The sequence below is a fragment of the Equus przewalskii genome, chromosome 22 (genome assembly GCF_037783145.1).
Source record: "Equus przewalskii isolate Varuska chromosome 22, EquPr2, whole genome shotgun sequence".
NCBI lineage: Eukaryota > Metazoa > Chordata > Mammalia > Perissodactyla > Equidae > Equus > Equus przewalskii.
In genome coordinates this window covers 18,018,724-18,037,830 of record NC_091852.1, presented here as the reverse complement: position 1 = coordinate 18,037,830, position 19,107 = coordinate 18,018,724, and the positions used below count along the sequence as shown (strand labels likewise).

Sequence of the window (19,107 nt, the reverse complement as noted above, 5' to 3'; positions counted from 1 at the left end):
AAAACAAAAAACATAAGCCAGACTATTGAAAGAGCCAGTAACTTCACTCCAGCAAGTGTTACTGAATTCCTGCTGTGTGTAAAGCACTTTGCTAAGTGCTTGGGGCAAGGAAGTGGGAATGGCTACAAAGGTACAGTCACATGTCACTTAATGGGGATGTGTTCTGAGAAATGCACTAGGTGATTTCATCACTGTGCAAACATCAAAGAGCATACTGAAAGGGAACAAAACTTGCCACCTCAAAGTTTGTCCCTTTATGTGAGGATATTTTTAGGCAGATAATTTTTAAGCAACAAAAGACAAAGTTTTTATTACCTCCCAGATTAAAAAAATGGTTTCAGGAAGTGAGCTATCACCTTAGCATAACATGAGCCAGGTGGTAGGCAGGGAGGAACCTAGAAAAGCCTGTTCGTTGGGCTCCCCTCTGTGTTCTTCTGTTTCTGTGTGGCCAAACACTTGTTTGCAGAAAGTTTGCTCCTTTTCACCTACCTGTGGACTGCCTTCCTTCCCTTTGAAGTCCCTGACTCTCCCCACCCCCACATCTTCTTTTGCCTTTAGCTGACGATGGTATTTAAGGTGAGGGCTTTGGCCATTTGGGTGAGTTATTCAGTTTTCCTGGGTTTCTCCCCCATGCACATGTTTTTAAACCTGTTTTTCTCCTGTTAACCTGTCTCATGTCAATTTAATTCGTAGACCAGGCAGAAGAACCTAGAAGGATAGAAGAAAATTTCTTCCTCCCCCACAGTAGTTACACAAACCTAGATGGTATAGCCTACTATACACCTAGGCTATAGGGTACTAATTTTATGGGGCCACTACGTATATGTGGTCTGTGCTTGACCAAAACGTCATTATGTAGCACAAGACTGTAAATACAATACAGTCACCATCTTCAAAAGGTGTGTCATCCAATGGGGGAAATACAAATGAAGCACTGAATACAATAAAAACAGGATAAGTGAAGTGATTTGATGGCACTATAAGGAATTTAGGTTAGGAGTACAGGGAATGTTTGGTTCATTCTGACTAAAAGATCAGGAGAAGGAGTTTATGTGAATCCAGACAGGATTAAAGTGGATCTTGAAAGGTAAGTAGAACTTTAATAGTTCAGGTTGTTGGGGAGGACATTCTGGGTTGACAGAAAAACATGAGCGGGGGCAGGACAATTATAGTTCCTGGTACAGCATCGGCAAGTCCTAAGTGGGTAGATTGAAGAATCCTCTGGGAGAAGAATTTGGAATGATTGTTTTGTGTCAGACTAAGAAAGAATATGAATGAAATGTGAAGGCAACTGGGACCACAGGGAGGCACTGAATGAATGTTTTTGAGGCACGGAGTAACATAATTCCAGTTGTCTTAAGAGCATAGCTGAAGGAATTCATAAGGAGGATAAATTAGTAGTGAGAAAGACATACAGGTGAGGTAGGCTTTAAATAGAGCAGTAGTGATGGAAATATGAAGAATTGGAGAGAAGAATTATGAAGAAGTTGAATGAACAGGAATGAGTAATCACTTGATAATGGGCTTCTGGAAGAGGCTGACGATGATTTGCAAGTGTCTAGCCTGGGCAACTAGAACAATAGTGGCTAAAGGCTCAGGGGACAGAAACAGATGTTATCAATATCACAAGGTTTGGCATTTATAGTGGAAAAGAGGAGGGCTCAACTGCCCCAGAGAGGGGAGGAATGGAAGCGAAATTTACCGAAGAGAAGAAGCGGTAAGGGTATGTGTTGAAGTTAACAAAGAACGGCTTGTATTTTCTCAGTGAAGCAGAATCCAAGATCAGCAGTTGAGAAAGAAGAGATTGGAGTATCGTTGAAATTTTAAACAATGTTTTAAATCTTTTAAAATTATCTAATGAGACTTGTATGAGGGTTTAGGAAATGGATTGCTGGATAATTTGGATCTTTATTTGCTTGCCTAATGGACCCTTTACTTGATCCACTGATAGGTGGAAAAATAATTCAATGAAAGTTCTAACACTATAATGGTTTTACAAGAATGTTTTATTGTTCTTCTCCAGAGTTTGTAGATTTTTTCAAAATTTTCAAAGTATTTATATTTTAGAAAACAATTAGAAATGTTTGTCGAGTGCACAAACAAGACTGATCATATTTTGGATTTGTGAATGGATAAAATCAATGAACACAAGAGTAGAGCAGTCAACAGAGCACTGCAAATAAACTAAACGAAATTACTTAAAGGTGCTGCCCCTTCAGACTTTTCAGTACATGCTTCTGGAAAACGAGATGTTTCACCAAGCCCTTCAGTTTTAGTCACAATATAAGAAGGATTAATTGAGATTTTAACTAAAAAAAAAGAAAAGAAAGGTAAACAATGGGTTTAACGAAGGGCACCCAGAATGTAATTGGCCCTATTTAATAGACATTTATACAAATAACTAGTTTCACAAAATTAACTGACTTTCGCCTACAATTTTATCAAGCTACTTTCAGGGTGTGAATAATAATGGGATTTATCCCCCACCTCAAAATTGGCCTCTGTAAATTCACACAGTTCTAACTTATCTACCCTAATATCAGGAAGATTTAGTTGTAAGACACTTTAATTAATGCTCTGTCTGTGCTTGGTAGTTAGTACCACTTTAGCCTCTTCAGGTTTTCTGTGCACTCTGTAATTCTAGTGTACTGCAAAGCAAATACAGATTACCAAAAGGTTACCTCTAAATATACTTAATAAAGCTAAAAGATAGCAAAACAGAAACTCTATTTCAAATGCCAGACTATTGCACAACTAGATTCAAGAACACAGTCTATGAGCTCCAAGAACCTAAAATTACTTCAGCAAGAGATAACAGTGGCCACAGGGCGGGATAAGACCAATACCTGAGGGGAAGAATCAGTAGAAATCGGCAAGTCATTGAATGTGGGGGTCAAGGGAAGGGTCAAAAATAAATCCAAAGTGTCTAAGCACAGGTGGCCTGGAGAAAAACTGAGATGACAAGGCTCAAGGAGTCAAGAGAGAAAGAAATCAAAACACTGGTGGAGGAAATAGCATTGGAAGGGGGGAGAGTATTCCATACTCAAAAATGGGAAGGAAGAAGGAGAGACTCAGAGATGACAAAGGGACGATCAGCTGATGGGATTCATATGAGCTGACCTTTATTTTCTCACTGATACAAGGTAATCAGCTCAAAGGGAAGGAACAGCGCTGTGGAAAATGGGCTAGTGGAATACCAGAATAGACTCCTTTCTTCTGCCTAGTCATTAATGACGGCCTAGAATTACCATTCCTGGCAGAAATACAAGAGCCAACAATTATGAACTAAGGTTTAAAACAAGGAGTCCCAGAACCCCAAATCTTTATTTTGTAACAAACGCTCTATTTCACTAGCTAGAGTGAAGCTTTCAAAGGAGGAGCAATAGCGAAATGTTTGAGGGAACAAAAAAGGAGACCAGCTTTTCCCAAGCTGACAGCACAGTCTCAAAGGCTGATGGACCATCATTCCCAAAGGGTCCATGATTTAAAACATTAAAACGACAGAGATTTTAAGCAAACTCTCATTGTTAGCTGATTACTGAATCTGTTCAAGCTCTCTCACATTTCTAACAATTGAGAGCACAGAAATTGAGAGCATGCAGAAATTATTGTTTGTCTACCCAAAGCCCCTTCACCCTTCTTGGGTGTTTTTCATTGGGAAATTCTCCCTTCCATTATGTGACTCAGTGGTAAACTAAACAGTCTAAGTAATCACGGAAATCAAATTGCTTTGCATGGATTGTTTTAGAAAAGAGTATAGAACCAATTCTGGCAAATGAGACCTGAGGGAGTTGCTGCAGAACCTCTGGGTTTGGATAGATGGTGTCTTCTTTCTCTGGACATTCTAGTGTTTGAATATGACTCCTGGAAATACACAATCATCAGTGACCATGAGGGGACAAGCCAGAAGATGAAGCTAAGAGGCTGGTGATGACAGAAGGGGAAGACAGAAAGGATATCCATCAGACTTCATATTAACCAATCCTGGAACCCTCACAACTCAGTCCTTCTATAGGAGAGAACACATTTTTCTCATATTTTACTTTAGTTGAGTTTTTGTTTGTTTGGTTTTTGTTACGTGGAGCAAATCCCATCTTAAATGACAAAAGCGGCAAATAAGAGAGATAAGTCCCTAATTCCCCAGCTAATTACCAATTTTTCTCATTGTCTGATTGACCCTCCCATTCAGTCAAGGCACATTTAGCAGAGCCCTGGTGTCAACGTCATAACGCATGTCCAATTATTTTTATACACTTACATAGGCCCCTATGGTTGTCAACTTCCCTGAACTCTAACATTTTGGAAGAGCTCTCAAGGTCATAAATATAAGGTCTGTGTATTGTGGACAGAAGACAGTCTTCCTTTTTTTTTTTTGTTTTGAGGAAGATTAGCCCTGAGCTAACTACTGCCAATCCTCCTCTTTTTGCTGAGGAAGACTGGCCCTGAGCTAACATCCATGCCCATCCTCCTCTACTTTATACGTGGGACACCTACCACAGCATGGCTTTTGCCAAGTGGTGTCATGTCCACACCAGGGATCCGAACCGGTGAGCCCTGGGCCGCTGAGAAGCGGAACATGCGAACTAAACCGCTGCGCCACCGGGCCGGCCCCAGGAGACAGTCTTCCAATACAAGGTACAAAGAAAAGCCATTTGAGGATATACAGATAAAAATCTTCATGAAGGAAGATTATGAAAACAGATTTATTTCAAAGCACATCATCTGTAATGAGTTTTAAGATATCTATGATTTGTTTTTAAACAGTAGGCAATGGAAACAATGTTTTATGTGGAATATACTCTCTGACTTAAAAACAGCACTGGCAAACCTCCCTCATTTCATTTGTAAACTGTTAATAGCAAAACTCATCCAGAGCATCTTTAAAAATGCTCTGAAAGAGTAATCTTTGAAAGTATGATGCCCCAAAGCTTCATTTTATAAAATGTCAAAAAAAATTCTATTTTAAAGCCAAACCAAATCAGTTAATGAGAAAATCTCCAAACTTTGAGGAAAAATTACCAGTCCTTAAGAAAAAAATATATTTTAAAACGTTCATTTGCCTGTAAATAGCATAAAACCAAAGTCTAAATGATATCGGAGTTTTGATGTGATTGTACATTTTACCCTAAATATTAAAAAAATTAGAAGAATTTTTAATAAGCAAAAAAGGTGTAAATATTGTCTATTTTACTATAATGAGTATACCTTGAACCTCCCTCTGTGAAATCATAATATCATAGTTCAACAATATGATGCTACTGTGTAAGCTAGCCATAAGACCTTTAAGCAAAACCATCACACACTTACATACATTTGTCCTATATATATATATAAATAATTTTCTCATAAATTTTAAAGAATCTTATGTAGCTTTCCATTTCCTTTAAAATAGAAGACAAAAATTCTTCTAAAGAACAGTTTAAACAGCTAGAATAAAACATTTTCACCATGCATATCCTTCAAAGAAATGTCCTAAAGGCCTCTCTTTAGGAAACCTTCCACAGCACTGCTATTGCAGGTGGGAGTCTGTCTATGTGACAGGGAAGAACCGTAGAAGGAAAGCACTGGAGAAAGGGATGCAAAAGGAATCAAGATGAGTATGTCAAGAGTTCTTGAAAACAATGGAGAGATGCCATCAAGTGGCTGAAGAAAGAATTCTTCTTGAAGTGGGGAATGGTTTTCCCAGGTATTGCCATCTGGTGGCCAATGTTGAGAATCATTTTAGAACGATAAAACTATACAATGTGAATATTGGTCTTTCACGGGGTCCGTAATGTAAGGCTTGATAACTCACCATTGCCATTAAGGGAGTAAACTCCATTAACAACCTTTATTATGCCACTTAGAAGAATGAGAGATTCATAAGGAACATTAATAACGGAATATCAGCCACAATTCTATGCGGGTGGGGACTCTGTTTAAAATCATTACATCTGGTTTAATAACTGATTTGGGGGAAATTTTTCCATAATAAATTCAAACTTGTCAGACATTTTCAATTGTATTTAACCTTGAAGCTATAATTTTTTGAAATTTAGCTCACCATATTTTTACTTTTCCCTCCTATACCCGTTGGCAGCCTAATGGTAGGATCACAGGTTTTTGTTATTATTGCTCTCCTTTTGTTTTTTTTAATTTTTACCTAAAATAAATATCAATTCATTCATTTCCATCTTCAAAAACATATTTCTTGACAATCTTCCTTGAACTAGGCACTGATCTAGGCACTGGTTACACAATGGTGACATACACCCTGCCCTTAAGAAGCTTATAATAAACAATTGAAGAGATGTATTTGCTTATTCATTCAAAATATACGTTTTGAGCATACACTATTTCTTATGCCTTGTTCAGGGATACAGTAGTGAAAAAAACAGACAAGAATTCCTACTCTCAAGGAGTGCTTTGAAGTATAAAGAAGGAAGTGAACCAAGCTTGTAACAGGGACTTTTTCTAGGGAAGTGCCATTTCAGGTGTGAGGTGAAACATGAGAAGGAGCCAGCAGAGGGGAGGGCAGGAGCCAAGAGCAGAGGGAACAGAACTGCAGGTGCATTTGCAAAGGTCCTAAAATGGGGGGAAAGGCAGAATAGCTGGAGTGCAATGAACAATGGCGACAGAGATATGACCTGAGGTTGGAGAGAGAGGAGGGGCCAGCTCATTGCAGCAGCAGGTAAGTCACGGACAAAAGTCTGACTTTTAGTTTATGAGCAGTGGGAAGCCGTCGAAGGGATTTAGTCACAGGAGTAAAATGATTTGATTTGTTTTAAAAAGATCAGTACAACTGCTGTTTGGCAGATGGATGGATGGCCAGCTGGCTGAATGGAAGATTTGAAGAATAGGAGGACAAAAGAGGGTATTCTCACATTTTTAAAGAAAGTTTCTTTCTACTGCTTTTTTAAAGAGAAAAATGAATTGGAGAACAATCTACTGAAGCCATCTCACAGCTTTCTACCAGCTTCATTAATACTAGAGGATGCCCCTTTTTGACCTGCAAATATTCTTGATATATATTCTTGTGCTCAGGAAATCAGAAGGAGCAAGAATTGATGCTCATTTTGCCTCATTTGCCGGTTACAATTCTTCACTTCCTCATCTGAACTCCCCTAGTACAGCACTATCTTATCTTCTGATGAATTAGCCTGGTTATTTTGTGCTCATCTTCCCCAAGAGACGATAAACGCTTTTGAGCAAACAGAGTCTTTTTCATTTTTTCTAATCCTGCATACTGTCCTTTATACTTGGGAGCATTAAAATAAATATTTATTTAATGAAATAAAAATTGAAATATAACATTAATTCATTTAACACCAAGAATTTAATTTTTAAAATTAGAATCTTCACTTTCCCAAAGAAAAATTTAGATCCAAGCTAATTCATTTTGAGTTTGTTTATTCCTCTAAGCTTTCTAATTATGGCCAATTGAGGTACAATACATGGTTCCTCAAAAACTGCTGCTCAGGGCTGGCTGGGTGGCACAGTGATTAAGTTTGTGTGCCCTGCTTCAGCGGCCCAGAATTCGCCAGTTCAGATCCCAGTGTGGACCTACGCACTGCTTATCAAGCCATGCTGTGGCAAGCATCCCACATATAACACAGAGGAAGATGGGCACAGACGTTAGCTCAGGGCCAATCTTCCTCAGCAGAAAGAGAAGGATCGGTGGCGGATGTTAGCTCAGGGCTAATCTTCCTCAAAAAGAAAAAACAAAAGAAAACTGCTGCTCAGCTCTTCAGACAAGGGGAATACAGGATATTAGGGTAATTAAATAGTTTCTCTTGGGCATTTATGCGACATTCTGAGTTCTGTTCATCTTTTTTTAAAGCTATGACACTGTTCACCTGATGTTGACTTTGCTTTCTTCATGTTTCTGAAAATGGTAAAAATGTGTGATATTAACCATCTGTCTCAACGATTCCCCACATCAATGCAGACTGAAAGTCACTCACCAGGACCAACTTCATTCAGCATAAAATTATGCAATTTTTATTGGGAGCAGGCTTAGTAACTAAAATTAGTGACTTTCCTGCATCCCTGGGGCTAGGAGGGAGGGGCCTTATCTCCCAGGGAGTAGATCTAACAGAGAAAAAACAGTTTTGAAATAATGCAGAGATCTCTTTTGTTACCCAGCTCCCCCGAGTTCTTCACTCCAAATTCGATTCTGCATCCTTTGGCTCCCATGGCACCATGGAATCACCTCTGCAGAATTATACTCGGACCCTACAGAGTAATAACTTATTGCATCCATCTGTCTTCCTTATTAAAATGTAAGTCTGTGAGGGCAGTTACTTATTTATTTTTGCATCCTCAGCATCTGATTCATTGTAAAATGTTCAACACATGTGTGATAGATAAAGAAAAAGGGATTTCAGCACTATTTGAAAAGTTTTTCTGACTCAAAGGCAAGTGTTTACCTCATAGTAAATGAGAAACTACACAATGTGTCAGTAATTCTCACCCAGGGCAATTTAGTCCCCCAGGAGACATTTGCCAATATTTGGAGACATTTTTGTTTGTCACAACTGGGAGGGGCATGCTACTGTCACGTGGTTGTCACGTGCCAGAAATGTTGCTAAACATCATGCAATGCACACGACAGCCAACTACAACAAAGCATTACATGGTCCCAAATGTCAACAGTGCCCAGGTGGAGACACCTGCCTTTAGGTTAATATTTCAATGACTCTCCACACCATTAAAACAGAACAGCAGACCCCAAATTTATTCTGCTGGAAACTGCTTTCATTTCAGCCAAATCTCATGATCTACCGAAACAATATTGTTAAGAGGTTGAGTGCAAAAGCACTTTAGCATTCTGGCCTTGTGTATCTTTAGACAGTATGTAAAAGGTTTATATGCATATGGTGTTAAAGTAAAACACAGAATGGAGACCAAACTTGAAAATTCCCTGACCAGACAAAGCCATTTAAGCCACGTAAGTAAAACTAAATCTAGTTTATTTTATGAACATAAGCAAAACTTAACTTAGGTTATTTCTTGTAGATGCCTCTGATAATCATGAAAGAAACTTAAGTTATCTTCCTAAAATGGTACAAGATAATCACTTTTAACCAATCTCCTTTCTCCTGAAGACCCCTGTCATAACGATCAATCATTCATAATAACCAATCATTTTAAAAGTTAAACAACTCCCTCATTTTCACTTTATGAGCCATTCTGTACATCATGCCTCTGAGCTTCATATAAGTTTTCGGTTTGAGAACTCCCAGGTTATGAACTGCTTCTACGTGCATAATAACTCTTACTAAATACTGTTCTACTGATCTGGTTTTCATTTTTACTTGTTTCTGGATTTTTGACAATGGTAAGATCAAATCTCATGCAGCCCCTAACATGCAGAGGAGGAAAGGGCAAGGAGAGACGACGACCTGTCTCTCCTCATCTCTCATCCAGATAAGGTTGGCTGAAGTTTCCCTAATATCACATGAAAGCTCCTACCTCTTTCACAGACCGCCCTCATTCCAGCACAGCCACACCCAGTGTTGGAGTCAGCTGACATCTGTAGCCATGGAGCTGCAGCCTTTCCTTAGCCAGCCCAACTTAGCCCACAAAAGAATTGCATCAAAGTCCCCACCACTACTACCAGTCCACTGCTGGTCTACACTAAGCAGACACCACCGACCAGAAGCTACTTCTGTGACCATCCCAGTTCATGTCAGTCTTCCCATTGCCTCATGTCTAAACTATCCTGCTCCCATAAATGGTAAGGTTTTCTGTTTGTTTTTAACTACATTTTTAAAGCCTCACTTGAAAGAAAACGCTGACTGGTAAGTCAATAATTCTGGGTCTCTTGTACTAAAAAAACAAAAGAAAATTAAAGAAGAATGCTTTAGATTCATCTTGCAAAACTTTTACAAGACAGTGATCCACCATCACACCCACTGGCTGGCCAAACATCTACCCATCCTGCCCGTATCTGCAAACACCACCCATCTCTTCCTAAATCGTTCCTTGACATCCTCTCCATGTATCTCTGCTAAAACAACCTGCTAACATGAAACATCAGTTAATCCAAAAATAAGTTAAAAGACATATGCTATACATGAATTGAAGGTAAATATAAGAGACGACAGCTTGACAATACTATGTTGCCTAATGATCTTAAAATCTACTCTGGTTTATTTCTCTAGTCTTATTCGAGTTGTGTTTTTAAACGTGGGTAAAAACATACCTTTGCAAACTATACAATGTAAATTTCTGGTTCTGGTGACCTTTAGAAAGTCTTTTACCCTGTTCCAGCACTATTTTCTTGTGTGTAATATTATGGGTTCTGTATGCCCCTTTTAATTGTAAAACCTCTATGATGTTACTATTCTGAGTAAATTCATTCTCTGAGTATCTTTTCTCCTGGGATAAAGCCGACTCTGCTGTTTGCTTCTTATAGACAGCTGTTGCTACAATTACCTTGTTTTAAAAAATGAATGATCTATAGCCAACCAAGAGTGAGTGGTTAAATCAAAAGGAGGGGGAAAAAAAAGCCTATTTATTGTTTCTCCTTTGATCTCCTTCCAAGATCCGAGATGTGACATATTCAATAATCATTTCAGCCCCTCTGAAGGGACATTCTGTTCCTTTTCTCTTTTATTCAGAGGTATAGTGACTATGAAAGCAGAAAAGAGAGAAGGTAGGAAGTAACCTTCAAAGTTACAAATGCTCACCATCTGATATGAGGACACCTTTTTTAGGGGGCAACAGAGTTGGAATTCAGATATTCTTTCTGCTGATAACGTCTGAAGTTACCACGTATTAATTAGTGAACCTAGTCTTGATCTGTGATTTCATTATATCCCCAACTTAATTGCAGTGCAGCTGTGTCCGCTGACAACAGGATGTCCACTCACCTCTGCAGAAGCACTATTCCTTTCCTTATGGAGCATCAACCTGTGCCAGGTGCCGGGACTCATGATTAAAGAACACTGACCATTAAGGGACCCCGTCTGGCAGAAGGGGGACTATATACAAATAGTTTTAATAAAATATGATGAGAACTACAAGGGAGATAAGTACTAGGGGTACAGAGGAGAAAGAGATTGATGGCTTGGGTGGGTCAGGGAAAGTTTCACAAAGGAGGTGCTATTTGTACCCCATCTTCAAGGATGAAGAGGAAGTCACCAAGTAGACAAGGTAAGGGAAAGCATTTCAGGTAGAGACAACCGTGCATGCAAGGCACAACAGTATACGTGACATGGGACCTAGATATAGTTTGATGGGACCAGAACAAACAGTGTGTGTGCAGGAACAGACACAGTGTATAGAGTTAAGATGACAGCAGTAGGGGCTGACCAGAGAGGCTGGCTCCTGTAAAGCATGTTAAAGAATTTGTGCTTTATTTTATAGGTTAATGTGAATTTTGAGGGTTCAAAGAAGTAAATAAAATAGTATTTCACAAAGTGCATTCCACAGAACACCAATCCTCCTTGCACTCTTTCAAAGAACTTAAAAAGTTTTCGGTCAGTAAAGTTTAGGAAAGGTTATGTATTATAACACCCTCTTGGATAACCATATTATATAAAATTCCCAAAGCGCTGATAAATTTTTCAATGAAGAATCCTGTTTAACACAATTTAATGCAGAATTTTGCTAATGTAACATCATTAATATCCTGCAGAATAAGTGTTTGCAAAGCAATATGGGAAATGTCTAGTAAGGTAATTAGATTTGTATTTTATAAGAGTTGCTTTAAGGTCATCTTCCAAAGGAATCTAGCAGAAGGAACAGAGAGGGAAACAGGTAGGTAAGTGCTGTCATAGAACAGGTGAAGACGATGAGGCCTTAAACTAAAAGGATAACAAAAGAGATGGGCTCTTAGATAAAGAACATTCAGGAGAGAGACTTTGGAGAATATGGCAACTGAGTGGATGGAAAGTGGGTACAGTATAAGGAAGAGGGAGGAGAAGGTGGATCCCAGGTTGTCAAACAGGGTAATTGAGTGGGTAGTGGGATCGTCAGAAGAGGGAAACAGGAGGGGCAGCAGGAAGGGAGTAAAATAATGATTTCAGTGCTGGTGCAATGAAAACCTTCATGCCATGGCTCAATGGCTGGTCAACAAAAACTATGTGATAGTGATGACTAAAATATTACATATAAATATTTCTCAATATAATAATAAAGGGATGGGTCTGAATGTATTAAGATATTTTCTTACATATTTACATATACAAACTCATAAATGGAACTGATTTATGCCAAGGGAAATTGTGCATTTATTGCAATCCTAAGAGAAATACTTTCATAAAACCTGTAATCACAAATGAATGTATCTTTGTCCTAAGTCTGAACTTGCATTCATAAGGACTTTTAAAGATGTGACAAGCAGACCTATGGTGGGTCTTCTGATAACGTCATTTGACTGTTAATACTCCTCCATAACAGCTAACACCCTGATAACTGGGCAAACTGTTTTAATTTTCGTCCAGGGGTCTGACTGTTTCACTTCCTAAGAATGAAGTGATGTTTCTATATAAGATATATAAAATCAGGGATAAGGTAATTTGGTTACTGTGTATTAAATTGCTCTGTGAGATGATTTGCTTGTACTCATTCAATAAGTATTTACACCTCAAGAACACACATCTGAAGATTTTCACTGTCTTTAAAAGCATTAGGGCTTACATTTTCCAAAACTGGTATTTTATTTTATTAACACCATAAGTGGTATTGCTCATCAAATCAAAAATAGATGGATGACTAACATTAGAGAAATGAAGATACAGGGCACAAAGCTTCATAAAGCTTCATTTTCTAGGTAAATTACATAGCACTATTAATATACCAAGTGCTGCTCTCAGCTGTTTGCACGTATTGATTCATTTAATTTTTACCATAACAATATGAAGTGGTACTGTTATTAACCCCACTTTATAGATGGAGAGATTGAAGTTAAGTAGGATGTCCAAGTTCATGCAGCAAAGCTGAGACTTGAACCCAGGCAGCCTGGCTCTTGACCCCTGGCCATACTTTATTTGTACTTGTCCAGCAGTGACCTTTCAAACTCATGGACCTCCTGTCCTTGTGAGTTCTATTTATTATAGTTCTATTTATTATAGTTCTATTTATTATATATTTATTATAGTTCTATTTATTATTATTTACAATCTATCCATCATCTGGATTTTGTACATTACTGAAAATGTTTCCTATCTCTTATTATTTTCCCATTCAAAAATAAATAAATGACTTATATGATAATGATAAATTAGTATTTGCTTTGTGGAATTTTCATTTGAATTTCTATCCCTTGAAGTAATGTTTTCATTTTTAGTTAATTTCAATACGTCAAAATATACCAACACATTAAATTAACATCTTCCTTCGTGATTGCTGATCGTCAGGTACCCTGGTAATTGCTTTACATGCATCATCATATTTAATCATCCCAACATCCACAGAATATTTTACAGATGAACAATCTGCGATCCAACAGAGTAAAGAAATTTTCCCTGGTCTCAGCATCCTGAATGGTATCCTCTTAAAAATTACAGACTACTTGCTATTTGGGTGATCATGATGGATTTGTAAACAATTTCTTGGTGGTAATAACTGTAGTTGAGTACTCGATCTCTTCAATTTTATTTAAAACTACATTTATAAGAACTTCAATGGCCTTAAGGGAAACCAGAAAAAACTAAACATCACTATAATCCCACAATCCACATTGAGTAACATTAGGACGTTCTTCTCTTCTTTCTAAAACTATTATAATCCTCATTGTACTTAACAATATATCATAAGTGTTTTCATAGTTACCATTTTTAATGGCTACATCTTATTTCACTTAGTTGACATTTCAACTCAGTTAACTTTTGTCCAATGATCCACAATTAGTGTGTTCACAATTAAAAAATATTTTTTAAAAGTTAAAGTGACCAAATTTGTACAAATATTTTTTCCTTCCTTTGGGTTAATTTTATAAAATAAATTTTAAAAATGAGAAGGAGACAGTGTAGTCAAAAGGTTGTTTGTTTTGTTTGAAATTTACTTCCAAGATGATGAGAAAGAAAAGTCCCCAAAGATAAGTCTCATGAAGACTTCTGGGCCTACAACAATATGTTTCATCTTTCAATTCTTGGAGCCATAGTCCTCATGGCATTCATCTCAGATCTCCATGAAGTGTCAGCTAACACTGTACATGTTTGCAACAACACAAGTGATCTTGTATTATTTACCTTCTCCACACTCTACAGCACTTAGATTGTTCCGCATTGAAGAGAAAAGCAAAGCTGTGTGTTGCTTTTGGCATAATCACAGTGAGTCCACAAATACCATGCCCATGAATGTGTACAAGGCCACAGAACCAACCAAGGAAATAACTACCCCAGATCTCAAATATGCAACCCTCTCACCTGTTCTAACGAGAACTAACACTTACCCTTGGTCTAGCCCACACAAGTAATGCCATTATCTTTGATCCAACTGTTGATTCTGAAGTAGCAGGAGAAGGGAAAGGAAGCAAAAGTAACAAAGAAAAATGTCAAGAAGAGAGGAAGAAAACCACATGGTGGGATGGTGTGCCTCTTTGGAAGGTGGAGAGCAGAGTTTGTACTGACAGAAGTGGGTTCCACCCCCCTTACCTTCTCTACTGCCTGATATATCCAGGCAACAAACGTGAATGATTTTTCATGCATCACATTAAGTGATCCAAAGGAAAGTCCCCACATCAGAATAGGCATAGCCTCCTCTTAGAAGAATATAAAAGACGAGGCTAATAAGAGATGAGGCTGCACCATGTGCAGTCTCTATGAGCTTTACATATATTCACTTATCCGAACCCTACAAAACCCCTGTGAGGTGGGAACCACTATCACTCACTTTGTATATGAGGAAACCGAGGCAAGGAAAGTTTGGGTGAGTTGCTCAAGGCTGCCCTTGAACAGAGCCTGAGTAAGAATGCAGACAAGCTTACTCCAGAGCTGCCCACACACCCTAAGAGGTCTACGCTTCATTTCTGCCTTCCTTTCTTCCCACATTACAAAAGCAGTCCATCTCCCATCCTCTATGTCCCAAAGCAAAGACAGATTTTGAAAACCTACTTAATGCCAAATTTAAAAAATTCTTAGAAGCATGTTGGTCGCATGTGGGCATATCACTTCTCATTAATACTTAAGAAAGAATGTTTAAATCTTACCACAAGGTGTCTTAACAAAGAAATACATTTAACTTGGATGATAGCAAAGAAAGATATTTTTATAAATCTGAAACACTTAGTTCTCTTAAATCCAAGTGTGGGATCTTTAATATTTTAATATGAATTAAGGGAAAAGATGAATTAGAACTTTTATGACACAAAGAAAAGATATAAAGATTAATAAGGCCACTCATATTATTTTCAAAATATACATTTTTCAAATACAAAAATTATTATTTTGTGATTTTAAATTTTCTTTGAACATAAAAATACCAAGACGTCCTACAGTAGTCACATGGACTATCCATCTGGGTTATCTTTCTGACATAACTTAAATTCCTCATGCAGCTTATTAAATTTGTTTTCACCACATCCTTTAGAAGAGAGAATCATTTGGATAAGAAATGGAACCATAAATTAGACTGATTTTTGAAAAGCTTCTTTGAAAAGGGAGACATTTGGGGATGTGTAAGCGAACGTATGTGCTAAATAACTATTGCTTTATTGTCCCATCTGATTCTACATATCAAGTTAACCAAACTTCAAGACATCTGTGATTACAGTCTCACCAACTTTATTTCCAATGCTTCTTTACCTACATCATTTGTTTTCAAACATCTGTTTCCAAAAGATGCTCAAGCCTCTTTTAATTGTTTTCACTCCTCCATGATAAGTAGCCTAAGACTATTCATAAGTCTGTTATGATTTACCTCATAATAATGCTCTAGCATCATGGACAAATCCCCTTGATATTAACAACAGCAACAACTTTTGTGTATTCACATTTCCCTTTCTAACATCCAACAGCTGGCTGGGTTAATTGATGGACTGGCCAGGTTAATTGTTGTAGCTCTTTCCTCACACTGTTATCTTGCCTAGCTAGTGACTATTCTCTCTCTCTCTCTTACCTCTTTTTCTCCCATATTCTAAATTCAAGTGACCCACTCAATTGAAATCCAAAACTCTCATGGCTATTATCAACTGATGTTGCACCCTGATTTCCCTCTGAGGATAAGTAACTCAATCTTCCCATTGAGTGTGAACCAACTTGCTCTCCTTGTCCCCTCTCTGGCTAGAGAAAGGGAATTGATGCCCATTACCAGTTCCAGCACCATGAGTGATTGAGGCCTGTCAGACCTCTCAAACCTGAGGATTCCACTGCAGCTAAACCCAGAATCCTAAGATGTTTGCTATTTCCTGGCTATTTTCATATTCCAGCTCACCCCTGGATAATCTAGTGCACAGTACTAGTGAACCGAAGCTTGTCCAGGCCCTTGTCTTCATTTTATCCAGGATTATATAATTCTGGGCAGTGAAACCTGGAGAATAATTTATTTGAAGATGTCAAAATAATGAAAAGTTGAGAGCTATGGGCATGGACTAACCTATTAATTTTTTTGTTTGTTTGTTTGTTTTTTGGAGGAAGATTAGCCCTCAGCTAACTACTGCCAGTCCTCCTCTTTTTGCTGAGGAAGCCTGGCTCTGAGCTAACATCCGTGCCCATCTTCCTCTAGTTTATACGTGGGACGCCTACCACAGCATGGCTGCCAAGCAGTGCCATGTCCGCACCCGGGATCCGAACCAGCGAACCCCGGGCCGCCGAGAAGCGGAACGTGCGAACTTAACCGCTGCGCCACCGGGCCGGCCCCTAACCTAGTAATTTTTATATCATGAGGGAATGATAAAACATAACAGTCTGAACCTTGATGCTCCAGCAAGAAAGGACAAAACCATATTTTTAATAGTTGGTACATACAGTGCATCACTATATTTACAATTATTCTATTTTCTCTTTCTGTGCCTTTGTCCCTCTAGTAATTCCTTCTGGGAATCCTCTCCTTCCTTTTAACTTCCTGTCTGTCTTTTTCTCCCGTCCTAACTCTCTCCATAAGTGGCGAAATGAGCACAGAAGCATAAATAAAAATAGTTTTAGTGTGTTCTGTGTGTATTAAGGAACAAAATTTTAATCCTTTGAACGCCATACCCTTCTCCTCTCCCCCAAAAGAGTCGTGCCAAATGGCAAAGGTTAATTTTTATTTCACACGACTCAAACTTAAAAAATAAAAAGTAAAAAGCAAGAAAGGTAACCCTGTCAGTCACTTATGGCAAATTCATGGAGAGGGCCATAGGAGTTACTCTATCCACCTGGAGCATTTGATCTCCCTTTGCCATCTCCTCCCTCTTTCTCTTCCTCATGTCCCATCCTCTTTGCCTGACCACCTTATTCTTTAAGACTCAAATGTCACCTCCTCAGAAAAGCCTTCTAAAAGCCCCAACTAAGTCAACACTCTCATCCATAATTATATGCTCCAACACCCCAGAATATTGTTTTATGGCACTTATCAAAAATACAGTAAACAAATTATTCATGTAATCATGTTTGTCTTCCCTTCTAGACTGGAAGCGCCATGAGGGCAAGATCTGTTTCTGTTTTATTCATCACTGAACCTCTGACACCCAGCACAGTGGCTGCCTACAGGGAGAGCTCAGTAGGCGGCTGATGAATGAATGAATAAACAAACGCACAGATAAATAGATGAATGATAATTGTCCTAAGTATTTTGTACTGCAGCTCCACCCTGCCACCCCCTAGGCCGCAGAGAGATTTGGAAGTCCCAGGGAGGCTCTTTTCTCAGACTGTATTCATCATCTCTGTGATTCACCCCAGTCAGAGGACCAAAAACTCCACAGCCTGCCTCATGTTAAGTGCCAAGACTCACTCTTTTGGTCTGATTATTAGTTATATTTGCTTTTTAGAATGCCCAGAGATGCAATGGATATTTTGGTGCCACATACTCTAAACAGACATGATAATAGATAGATTTGTGAGTATTATTTTTGCTAATATTCTCAGCAGGCGGTAAGTGATGAGAACAATCATTACATAAATAAAATGAACCTCAGATCTTCCTGATTGTTGTTACCACAGCTTCTAGGGCGTATAAGAGAGGATGAGAATCACCTTCCATCTCAAGGCATTTACAATGCCTTAAGATCAATGGAGTTGTTCCTGTCCTTGAAGATGCTACAAGCTTCTGATGAGCAAACGACACAGGAGCAAATTTGCTGGGAAACATTGAAATACTTTACATTGATTATTTAATCTGGTTTTTGGTTGACTGGTTAAGATAAACATTTATTGAACTTATGATATATCAGAGACTATGAATCAACTTATGTCATCAAGCAATTACGGTCCTTAGATCTAAGTGCTCTCTGGAGGCCTGAATGTCCTAGCATGAGTTTGTGGTGGGACTAGCAGCTAGATGTGCTCATGGGGATCAGAGAAGCCTTCTTAGGGGAAGTGATATTTGCATTGAGCTTTGAAAGAGAAATATAAATTCATGAGAGAAGGTTAGAAGACATCTTAGGCAGAGCACAGCACATGTGCAAAGGAATGAAGACAGGAGAGTACATGGAATATTTATCGGTGAATAGCAGCAGAGGTGGAGGATGTGAGCACAGGTGGAGAGTCAACTAAGACATAGGTTTTGAATTCTACAATGGAGGTACATTCCAACTATTAGAAATACCTTGAATAATAAAGACACATTTTCAAAGAGCTAATACATTTATACGCAAGGCTCTAAAAAGCACAAGTATTCCTGTTCCTAAGTGAAAAGAAAGAAATGTAAGCAGTGAAGAGATAAGAATGTCATATCAAACCATTAGACCTGGAGAAAAGGTTAATTCTGCGTACACGATTGGGATCAGGGACTGTGAACATTTTTATGTGCTACATTCTATTATCGTTGAAATGTTTTGAGGGGCATGGCAGGTATTTAAGAGAAAAGCTGAATACATTCCTCCTCCAAGTCAGTGAACCATGGCTAGAAGCACAGCATCTGCACAGAGCAACAGAGCAGAATAATCTCATTTGAAACAAAAGGCTGCATTTTCTCTGGAGGTTGGAATCACCTTATGAAGGGCAAGACTCGTCATTGGCCAGTGAGCTGGGAGGGTGGGAC

General features: G+C 38.5%; 1 long non-coding RNA gene across 1 annotated transcript; it reads left to right on the top strand.

Moving 5' to 3' along the window:
- Positions 1–6,463: 6,463 nt before the first annotated feature.
- On the top strand, positions 6,464–13,079 carry LOC139078429 (uncharacterized). Its single transcript, XR_011531359.1, has 3 exons — positions 6,464–6,670; positions 8,125–8,261; positions 10,820–13,079. It is a non-coding gene; the product is annotated as an uncharacterized lncRNA (long non-coding RNA).
- The last annotated feature ends 6,028 nt before the right edge of the window (positions 13,080–19,107 follow it).